Genomic DNA, 10,606 nt, shown 5'->3' on the forward strand with positions numbered 1-10,606 from the left:
TGACCCAATCGATCGGTTGATCAATTGGGGATAAAAATCACGAGCACAGAACTCCTCTCAATCGATCAGTCGATCTATTTGGCACCTCTAATCAATTGGTCGATCGATTAGGGAACTGGAAATCACGCACAGAAGATGAATCGATCGGGCGATCGATTCAAGCAATTTCTAGAGAGAACAGAGGTGCTATGAATCGATCGGCCGATCGATTCAAAGCCTCCCCAATCGATTGAGAGTCATACAATCGATTGGGATTCGACCGTTGCACAGGTTATAGCCGTTGGCTAGCGTTTTCCTTTGTAGAGTTCATGGCTCAGAGTTCTTCGATCCCGATCAACCAGTGATTCTTCTCCACAGAGCTCACAGGCACACACCAGATCTTGGAGGCTTAGAAAGAAGTGTTGGTGCACTTCCAAGCAAGTCAAGAGGTGTATTCAAGCAAGAAGAAGCAAGCTAGGGTTTGTAAATCTTGTAAGATTTTATTTGTATAAGCTTGTCTTTCCTTCTTGTTGTATTGTGAGTTTGTACAGGCTTCTACCCCTTCGGTAGTTACCGTAAATGAGTGTTTTCTTAATGGAGAGTGCTCGTGTGTGTGGATCCTTGGATTAGTCACCTCTTCTTGAGGTGGATACCAAGTAAATCCTTGTGTTAGCGTTGTAATTTTTGTTTCTTGTTCATTCCGCTGCATATCATCACCAAGAAGCAAGCAACGAGCACGCAACGAGCTATTCACTCCCCCCCTCTAGCACATTTCGACCCTAACAAGTGGTATTAGAGCAAGGTCGTTCTTCACCAGAATCATCATCGGAAGGGGCAACAAGGCAAGAGGGTGAAGAAGTTGAAGCAAGTTCATCAAGTCAAAGACTTCATCTAAAGCTCAACTTTAAATGGAATTTCAAGATGGGCTTGGATATGATACGAGGGTGACTCCACCATTCATATCTACAAGCTTCGATTCTTGGAAATCAAGAATAAAAAATTTCTTGATGATGGAGATAGAGCAATGGTTTGCTCTATTGGAAGGCTTTGAAGCTCCAACAAATTCAAAGGGCAAAATCCTCAAGAGGAGCAAGTGGAGCCAAGGGCAAATTCAAAGGAGCAAGGCAAATGATAAAGTGACCAAGTTATTGGTCAATTTATTGCCAAGCAATATTTTGGCTCAAGTTGGAGAATTCAAGGATGCCAAAAAGATTTGGAGCAAATTGACAAAGATTCATGAGATCCCCTCCACTATACCAAATCAAGAAGAATTCAAAGAGGGCAACTCATTGATCAAGATCAAGAGGAAGAGGACTTGGAAGTTGAGAGATGCTCAAATCCGAAGAAGAAGTTCAAGAAGTCTCATCTTCAAAGGAATGCAATGAAAAGGGCAAGGAGGGAGCATACTCCTTGTTCCATGTACAAGATGAAGATGAAGAAGCCTCCACCTCTTGGATTGAGGGGGAGCGACCGTTGTTGACACCGGATCAAGAAGAAGGAGAAGCTTCTACTTCCGGGTCAAGCGAAGAAGAAGAAGAAAGTGTCATCCCTACACATGAAGGTAAAATTATTTCAATTAAAAATAAAAATCATATTATATGTTTTGAGTGTAGGGAACATGAACACTACAAAAGCAATTACCCCAAATTGACCAAGAAGAAGGGCCAAGTGGCACCAAAGGCCAAGGAGAAGCCCAAGGAGACCACCCCCACAACAAAGAAGAGCAAGGAGCACATTGTGTGCTTCTTGTGTAATCAAAAAGGACATTATCGGAGCTAATGTCCAAAGGGGAAGAAGTCAGTCAAGCCTAAGGAATGAAGCACAAGTCAAGGGGGAGATTCCAAGGTAAAACCCAAGGTATCATTTATTGAGCCTACCCCTTTAAATCATGATAAAAAGCATGCTAGTTCTAATTTATATCATTTTAATGTTATTTACCATAAAAATATAAAGCATGATAGAATTAAAGACATGGGGTGTTGCCACATGAGGTCTTGGGGTCGAAACTCGGCGTGACCGAGTATAACCTCCCCCATGTCTTGGCCATTTGCACTAATGGCTAGTAGCCACCCGTGATTTACCTCCTCCGTGTTGCCCTAGGGACAGGTTGGCGAGGGCGCTGGGGGTGAGCGAATCACCTTTTTGCCACATAATAGAATTAAATAAAATCATGTGGCTTTTCATGCTAAGACTACCACACCTAGGGTTAAGAAGGTAGATAAAAACTTAGGCAAGAACACTAAGGACCATAGTTATAAGCCTAGAAATAAAAATGCTCAAGGATTTAATGAAAACCCAAAATCTAGGGATTTATGGGAAGAAAATTAAGTCTTGAGGTCAAGGCTTGATAAAATGGAAAAGACCCTGAAAAGGATGGAAAATATCCTAAAAGGGCAAAAAGAGCATAAACTAGGTCTAGAAGCACATAAGCCATCCAATGGCCATAGAGGTTTGTAATTCAAACCTAAAATCAAGAAGGATGTGCCTTCTTATCATAGAGTTCCATAGAGCTATGAAACCAACCTTAGATCTAGACGTCAAATTAAAGATACAAGGGAAGCTATCCCTAGGAGTATCTTTGCAACAACAAATGTGACTAAGACTTCCACGAAGTCTAAGAAAGTCACCAAGAAGGTCATAAGGGAAGCTATCCCTAGAGTTGACCTAGAGGAAGTGACCAAGGCCTCTAAGAAGCCTAACAAGGTCATTAGGAAGGTATATAGGGAGGTTATCTCTAGTGAGTACCTAGAGCATTCGAGGAGCATCAATAGATTTTGGGGTTCCTCGGAGCATTTTCTCTATCTCTTAGATGAGTTAGAGAGTGTCAACTCTAATTGAAAGGGTAGTTAACCCAACCTTGATGAAGTTGACACTTGGAGAGTATTTTCAAGGTTATTGTTAAACCTTGACAATAAAGTGGATTATTTTCTGCTCTTTGTAAGAGTAAAATATGCCATAATTTGAGAAATTTGATGAAATTCTAATTGGCACAACAAATCAAGAGTAAAAGAAATGCCAAGTTGGGATATTGGTATTTTTTTAAAAAGTTAAGGGTCAATCTAGGCCTTAATTTAAAATATTTACTCTTTGGAAAAGTAAAATGTGCCAAGTTTTGAGGAATTGAATTTAATTTTAATTGACACAAATAAGAAAAGCACAAGAAATGCCAAATTGAGATTTTGGTATTTTCTTAAGGAATTAAAGGTAAATTTAAGCCTTAATTTAATTTGTCTACTCTTTGTAAGAGTAAAATGTGCCATTATTTGAGAAACTTGACGTAATTTATATTAGCACAAATTAATCAAGTGCAAAAGAAATATCAAGTTGGGTTTTGACATTTTCTTAAGAAAATATGGGCAATCTAGGATTTAAGGTCACTTAGATAGATAATCTAGGTACTTTATCTAAGCTAAATTATCATGCTTTGTTTGCCCATCATATGCCATAACATCATGTTTAGCATTCATGCTTTATCATGAAAAATACAAAAAAAAAATACCATGTCATGTCATACATACATCATGTACTTATAGCAAATTTTCTTTTAAAAATTATTCATTTTGATGTATGCCATAATTCATCATGCATTATATTTAATTCCTTGCAATTAAGGACAAATGACATTTACTAACAAGTGACATCCTAGGTGGATGGTCAAACTTTCTAAAATGTCTAGATAGATATGCATGATCCTTAGTTTAGGGCAAAATCAAACTTTAAATCTCACAAAAAACCATAAGGTGACTTGTATGTGGTTTAATACACATTAAATACAAGTGAGGTGCTAGGATGATGAACAAAACTCAAGATGTTGATTTAGTGCATTCTTTTGAGTTTTGATTTCATCAAAACACATAGTTATGTGTTTTCCAATCATTGGGAAAGTTAATGTACAAGTCATATGCATTGAGCCCAAAGAACATGGTTAGAAATTAGTTTTGAAAATAGTTTTAAAATACCTTTGGAAAATCTTGGTGAAGACTATCTTTTGATAATAATCATCATTGAAAAGTTAGACACAAACTATAAGAAAACACTAAAATTTTTATAAGTTTTCAAGTTTATGTCAATCTCTGAAAATAGGAAGTATTTTCATAGAAAACTATTTTTCCATGATAGTATACACCCTAAGTAATGTTTACATGAATTTTCATGATTTTTTGAATTTTGTAGAGTTTTTGGGGAGTTTATGAATTTTGGTTGAAATTAATTTTCAGGAAATCAGAGCTCCAATCGATCAATCGATCGATTGAGAGGTATTTTCCATGAGCAGTAGCTCACGAAATCGATCAGTCGATCGATTCATTCTCTCCTGGATCGATCGGGCAATCGATTCAGAGGCTGGTTCTACGAACAGAACCTCTCTGAATCGATCAGTGGATCGATTGAATTGATTTCAATCGATTGAGACTCAACCTCAATCAATTGGGAATGCTGATTTTGGCTAGGAAAGCCTGATTTCAGTATTTTAAATCATTTTTAGTCTAAGTAATCATTCATAACCCCTTGACACACATTTGTATACATTTAGAGGGAATTTCATAATGAAAACACGAATGGATTGGTTAAGGGAGACTAAATAGAAGTTTAGGTTGAGGTTTAGTTTCAATATTGAATTTTTTAACCTCAAAACTTCTAAATTTGAGTTTCCTAAAGGTTTAGAGATTCCAAGTCATTGTTGGTGCAATGACAGAAGTTACGCATATGTCTTTAGGGGGAGTCACTCGCTAAGGACATGGAAATTATTTTCTGAAACCTTTGAAGGTGATTAAACCTTCGTTTAGCAAAAATGCCCAAGGTTGAGCGTTGAAAAACAAATGGAGAGTGGATATCTTCATTGTGGGGTTATGGATGCTCTAGGATTAGCATCATAACATGAAGTAATGCTCAAGGGTGAGCATTTGATACAGTGAAGGGTATGGGACCTTCATTGTTGAAATAATGAATGCTTACGGATAAGCATTAATGGTCAAGGGTGAGCATATGGATACAGTGAAGGGTATGGGACCTTCATTGTAGTGTTGTGAACAACGAGTGAAGTTGTAAACAACGAGTGAAGTTGTAAACAACGGTGAGTAACTCTTCAGGGGGAGATTTTATTTTTGATGCGTACCAATAAGGGGAGAATGTAGGGTTTAAGTTAGACCTTCAGTACCTAAAGAAGGAGTTTGCCCTCTAGGAAAGGGGGATAATGAAGAAAACCCTCATTCATACTTTGGCATGAAAGGAAGTTGAGGCTATGAGATTAGCCTAACTTAAAGATATTGTCAAACATAAAAAAGGGAAAGATTGTTGGTGCAATATCCCTAGGTCAAGGTTAACTTGGTTGACTGAGCTTGAGTTGGCTCAATCTTATGTCTTGATGTTTAGGTTTTGATGTTTGACAATACATGGAGATTGTAGATGCAATCATCCAGTTGGGGAGATTGTTGATACAATTCTCCTCTTGTCAAGGTTGACCAGTTAGATGTGAAGAAGAGTCAAGTAGGTCAAAGATTGGACCGGATACTTGACTAGGAAAGTCCTAACTGGAGGTTAGGCAGTTTGAAAATCCTGGTGAGTGAAGCTAGGTGAAAGACCTAGTGAGTAAAGCTAGGTGAAAGTCCTGGTGAGTGAAGTCAGGCAGATGGAAAGTCTTGGTGAGTGAAGCCAGGCAGGAAGAAGTCTCGGTGAGTGAAACCAGGCACGGGAAAATCCAGGTGGGTAAAGGTTGACCGGACATCTGGTGAAGGAAGTCCAAGTAGGTCAAAGGGTTAACTGAATACTTGGCACAAGAAAATTCAGATGGGTCAAGGATGATCAGACATCTGGTGGAAGGAAGTCCAAGTGGGTCATAAAAGATCGAACATTTGGCACGAGAAGAAAAGTCCAAGTGAGTCAAAGGGATTGACCGGGTACTTGGTGAAAGAGTCCTAGCAGGTCAAGGTTGATCGGATACTAGGTATGATGTTCCAACAGGTCACGGTTGACCAGATGTTGGAATTGGGGACCCTAGACTTGGTTTAAGCGAGTGAAAGGGAGTCCAATCGATCAACCAATCGATTGAACAAAGGTTCAATCAATCAGTCGATCGATTGAGCACTGTGCTTTGATAAGTGGTGGCCTAATCGATCGGTTGATCGATTGGGGGCAGAAATCACGAGCACAGAACCCCTCCCAATCGATCAGCTGATAGATTGGGCACCTCCAATCGATCGACCAATCGATTGGGGAACTGGAAATTGCACACAGAAACTGAATCGATTGGGCGATCGATTCAGGTGATTTCCAAATAGCACAGAGGCGCTCTGAATCGATCAACCGAACGATTCAAAGTCCCCCCCCCAATCAATTGAGAGTCATTCAATCGATTGGGATCTGACCGTTGCGCAGGTTATAGCCGTTGGCGAGCGTTTTCCTTCGTAGAGTTCACGGCTCAAAGTTCTTCGATCCCGATCAACCAGCGATTCTTCTTCACAGAGCTCACAAGCACACACCAGATCTTGGAAGCTTAGAGAGAAGTGTTGGTGCACTTCCAAGTAAGTCAAGAGGTGTATTCAAGCAAGAAGAAGCAAGCTAGGGTTTGTAAATCTTGTAAGATTTATTTGTATAAGATTGTCTTTCCTTCTTGTTGTATTGTGAGTTTGTACAGGCTTCTCTGCCTTCGGTAGTTACCGTAAAGGAGTGTTTTCTTAGTGGAGAGTGCTCGTGTGTGTGGATCCTTGGATTAGTCACCTCTTCTTAAGGTGAATACCAAGTAAATCCTTGTGTTAGCATTGTAATTTTTGTTTCTTGTTCATTCCGCTGTATATCATCACCAAGAAGCAAGCAACGAGCACGCGACGAGCTATTCACCATCCCCCCCCCCTCTAGCACATTTCGACCCTAACATTCTTCTAGTACTTTTCAATACATTGGATTAACAACCACCTAGGTTATAACCAAGTACCTACTATTTTTAAGTTATTTTTTTTCTTATTATAGTTATTTTTATTGTGCTACTAATCAAATCAAAAGAACGAGAAAGGGGTTTATTTTTATTTAGGCAATTCACCCCCTCTTGCTGACCTCGTTGTTTCAACAAGTAGTATTAGAGCCAGGACGCCTCAATAAGGGCAAAAGACCAAGAAGATCGAAGCACAAGAACTTAAAAGTCACGTGGGATGAATCGTCGTCTTCCGAGTCCGAGATAGAAGCTCATGTTGGACTAGCCCTAATTACAGATCACCAAGAAGAAGAGGAAGGCGGCTTAGAAATGAGCATTGATGAAGGGGGAGGATCCTCGAAAGAAAGCTACGATGAAGGGAGAGGTTCCTCAAAAGAAAGTTACGATGAAGGGGGAGAGTCACAATATAAGGTAAGTGAGATATGCACACTATCTCCCAAGCAGTCATTTAATTTTATTAAAATGTTTTCAAAGAACTTAGTAAAATTAGAAAGAAGAAATGCTGAATTAAAAACTATCCTAGCAAAACCTGCCCTTTAGAAATGTATGATAAGTTAAAGGAAGAAAATGAAAAATTAAAAGCACAAATCGAAAAACTGCAAAATTATCATGCTTGTTCTAATGACTTTCAAAAATCTAAATATAGAAATTATGGTATAAAAAATTGGTACATTAGAAAACACCAAGGGCAAATTAAGAAAATCCCTAAAAATTATATTCTACTAAATTTCCTGATTAATCCATTAGGAGATCATTTATATTGGATGCCCAAATCCTACTTAGAATAAATTAAATATTTTTTATTACAATTTGTAGAAAGAAAATTAAATGTTTAATTTCATTAAAAGACTTTGTCTAGAAATGGTTGTTATTCCGATATCTAAGAAGGTCTAGTGTCTCGCCACAACTTGGAAGTCATTTATTGAAATGAATGTTTAATAGACTAACTGTTAAATAGTTAAATGCTATATTTTTTTTCAAAATAAAAAAAACAAAAGGTAGTTTTTAAATTAAAGTTTTTTTAACATTTTATTTTCTACTTAAGTTAACTCCTTTGTGCAAAATTTTATCTCTACCTTATATATATTCAACTCCTTTTAAAATTTTCAGACTTTTCAATACTCGAAAAGTTATTTTTCAATTTTTGATAAATAATGAATTTTCTATGGATTATTTGCCAAAAACTTCATTTCTAACTTTGCCTTTCTCACTCTATTTTTGAAGTGATCAAAGAGGAAGAAATTAGTATAAGTTCAGGAGGAGTATGGATATTTGCATAAATAAGTTTTTTTTACTAAATTCTTTAATTCATTGTATTGCAATTGTCATGTGCAACTTATGTTATTGCATTTTTTTCCCTAACTTGAACTTAGGTTGATGCACATCAAAAAGGAGGAGATTGTTAGAATCCCGGGATAGTTTTGATATGGTCAACAAAGTTCAGTTAGGTCCTGTTATATTTGATCCTTGTGTCTAAGTGTGCAGGAGCTTACAAACACAAAAAGTCGAGTAGAAGACGCAACTAGTGAGAAGAATGGCATGGGAAGGGAGTCGACAGGCTCGGTGCATCCGAGGGATGACGTGCTGCGGAAAAGTACATCGGCAAACGAGAAGGACACATGCGGCGGTCCGAGGGATGAGAAGCTGAGAAGGAAGGCTGCTCAAGGAGAAGGCCAAAAATGGATTAGGGGAGCTCTATTTCGATTAGCCAAAATCATCCAAACGAGCGGAGCAACGGAAGAACTAAAAGAGGAGTTTGGAGCTTGGTAACAACTGCTAAGACAAAAGTGAAGTTTCGGGAGGAAGGCGCCTTCAACCTTTGGAGGCACCTTCGAGCCTTCATGGAAGGTGCCTTCAATCACTTGAAAGCACCTTCAAGTCTTCATGGAATGCACCTTCAATTACTTGAAAGTGCCTTAGACTGGGCAAAATCTATCTGTTGGCAAGGATAAAATCTTATCCTTGCTTGCCTTGCTAGAGCCACCTTCTAGTCTCGGATAGAATTTTTCAAGGGCTATGAAAAGAACCCTGGAGCTAGGAAATAGACAACAACTTCAGCATTAACCTTCCTAGTCATTCTTAAGCTGTCAATGTGTGTAAAAGACTTCTCCGCCTTTAACGAAGGAGATATTCTAGTGTTTTTCAATGTATTGGATTAACAACCACCTAGATTGTAACCAAGTAAACCTCTAGCCTTTTACATACTATTTTTAAGTTGTTGTTTTTCTTATTATAGTTATTTTTATTGTGCTACTAATCAAATCAAAAGAACGAGAAAAGGTTTTTTTTTTATTTAGACAATTCACCCCCTTTTGCTGGCCCTGCTATTTCAACACAAATATATATCGATATCATTTCCAGGTGCTTTTAGACCTAGAATAACGATGGATAAAATAATAGAATAAGACTTCATGCATTCCCAAGGTGGCAAATTGTAAGGCATCAGGATAATAGGCCAAGTACTATGTGAAGTGCTTTGATTTTTAAATGGATTAAACCCATCAGTGGCGAGTCCCAAGCGTACGTTTCTAGGATTAGACTCAAATTCATAATGGCATTCATCAAATTCCTTCCATGCTAGAGAATTAGTTGGATGCCTTAGATTTCCATCCGAAACATGTTTTTCGAAATGTCATTGCATATTTTCATATATCTTAGATGACATGAATAACCATTGCAATCTTGGTTTCAATGAAAAATATCAAATGACTTTGTCTAGAATTTTAACTTCGAGATGTTTTTTTCCCACTTTTATATAATCTCCTTGATGATTTCCACAAATTTTTCTGTCTTGGCAAGTTACACTTTGCAAGCCTGTTTATTCTCACTTTCCCCCAATAAACATGCAATCATTTGGACAAACATGTATTTTTTTCATAATGAAGTCTTAAACTAGAAATTAATTTCTTTGCTTCATAAAATGATATATGCACTTGAGCTTCAGATGGAAGTACTCGACGAAGGAATTCCAACAATGCTATAAATGATCTTGTACAAGTAGTTTTTCTCTATGAAAATTTCAGATGTAATAATCTTGTAAGATACCATTTATCATCAGATTTTCATGTACTGTCTCACAGTCATGATTCAATGAGTCTATGCATTTGCATCAAGGACATGGTCTCGTGACTTCTGAAGCCGCATCGACAAATGCATAACTTAAAAAATATAGGATTCTCATCCAATACTCAAGACTGCCATGTGGCCCAGCCACCCATTGTTTTTGCATAATTTGATCCTGTTATATAAAATACAATTGCTAAATATAAAATTTGAAATATATAAATAGAATGATTTCAAATGAAAGAAAAATCATATATGCTAATGGTCTTATGTGAAATCTGTGATATTATTCAACTTAGGGAATAGAAATGGGAAAATGAAGCTTAGCATCATAGACACATTATAAGCAAATTACAATAATAAACTTGAAAACAATACGAATAATTTATAGAAAAAGATAAATTAAATTAAGGGATTCATTAGAAAAATTTACAAATCTACCGGTTAACACAAATTAAACTCTAATCAATTATAATTTTATCATCATTAACATATAAAAACATTGTCACCATACGAAAACTAAACAAGAAATTACCTCAAGAAACAAAATCAACGGCGATTTATGAAATGGATGTCGAAGGTTGATGCTAGAGTGCAATTAATCTGATGGGTCGCTAGAATAGAGAGGATCGTTGGAAC

This window comes from Zingiber officinale, chromosome 11A (genome assembly GCF_018446385.1).
Source record: "Zingiber officinale cultivar Zhangliang chromosome 11A, Zo_v1.1, whole genome shotgun sequence".
Lineage (NCBI taxonomy): Eukaryota > Viridiplantae > Streptophyta > Magnoliopsida > Zingiberales > Zingiberaceae > Zingiber > Zingiber officinale.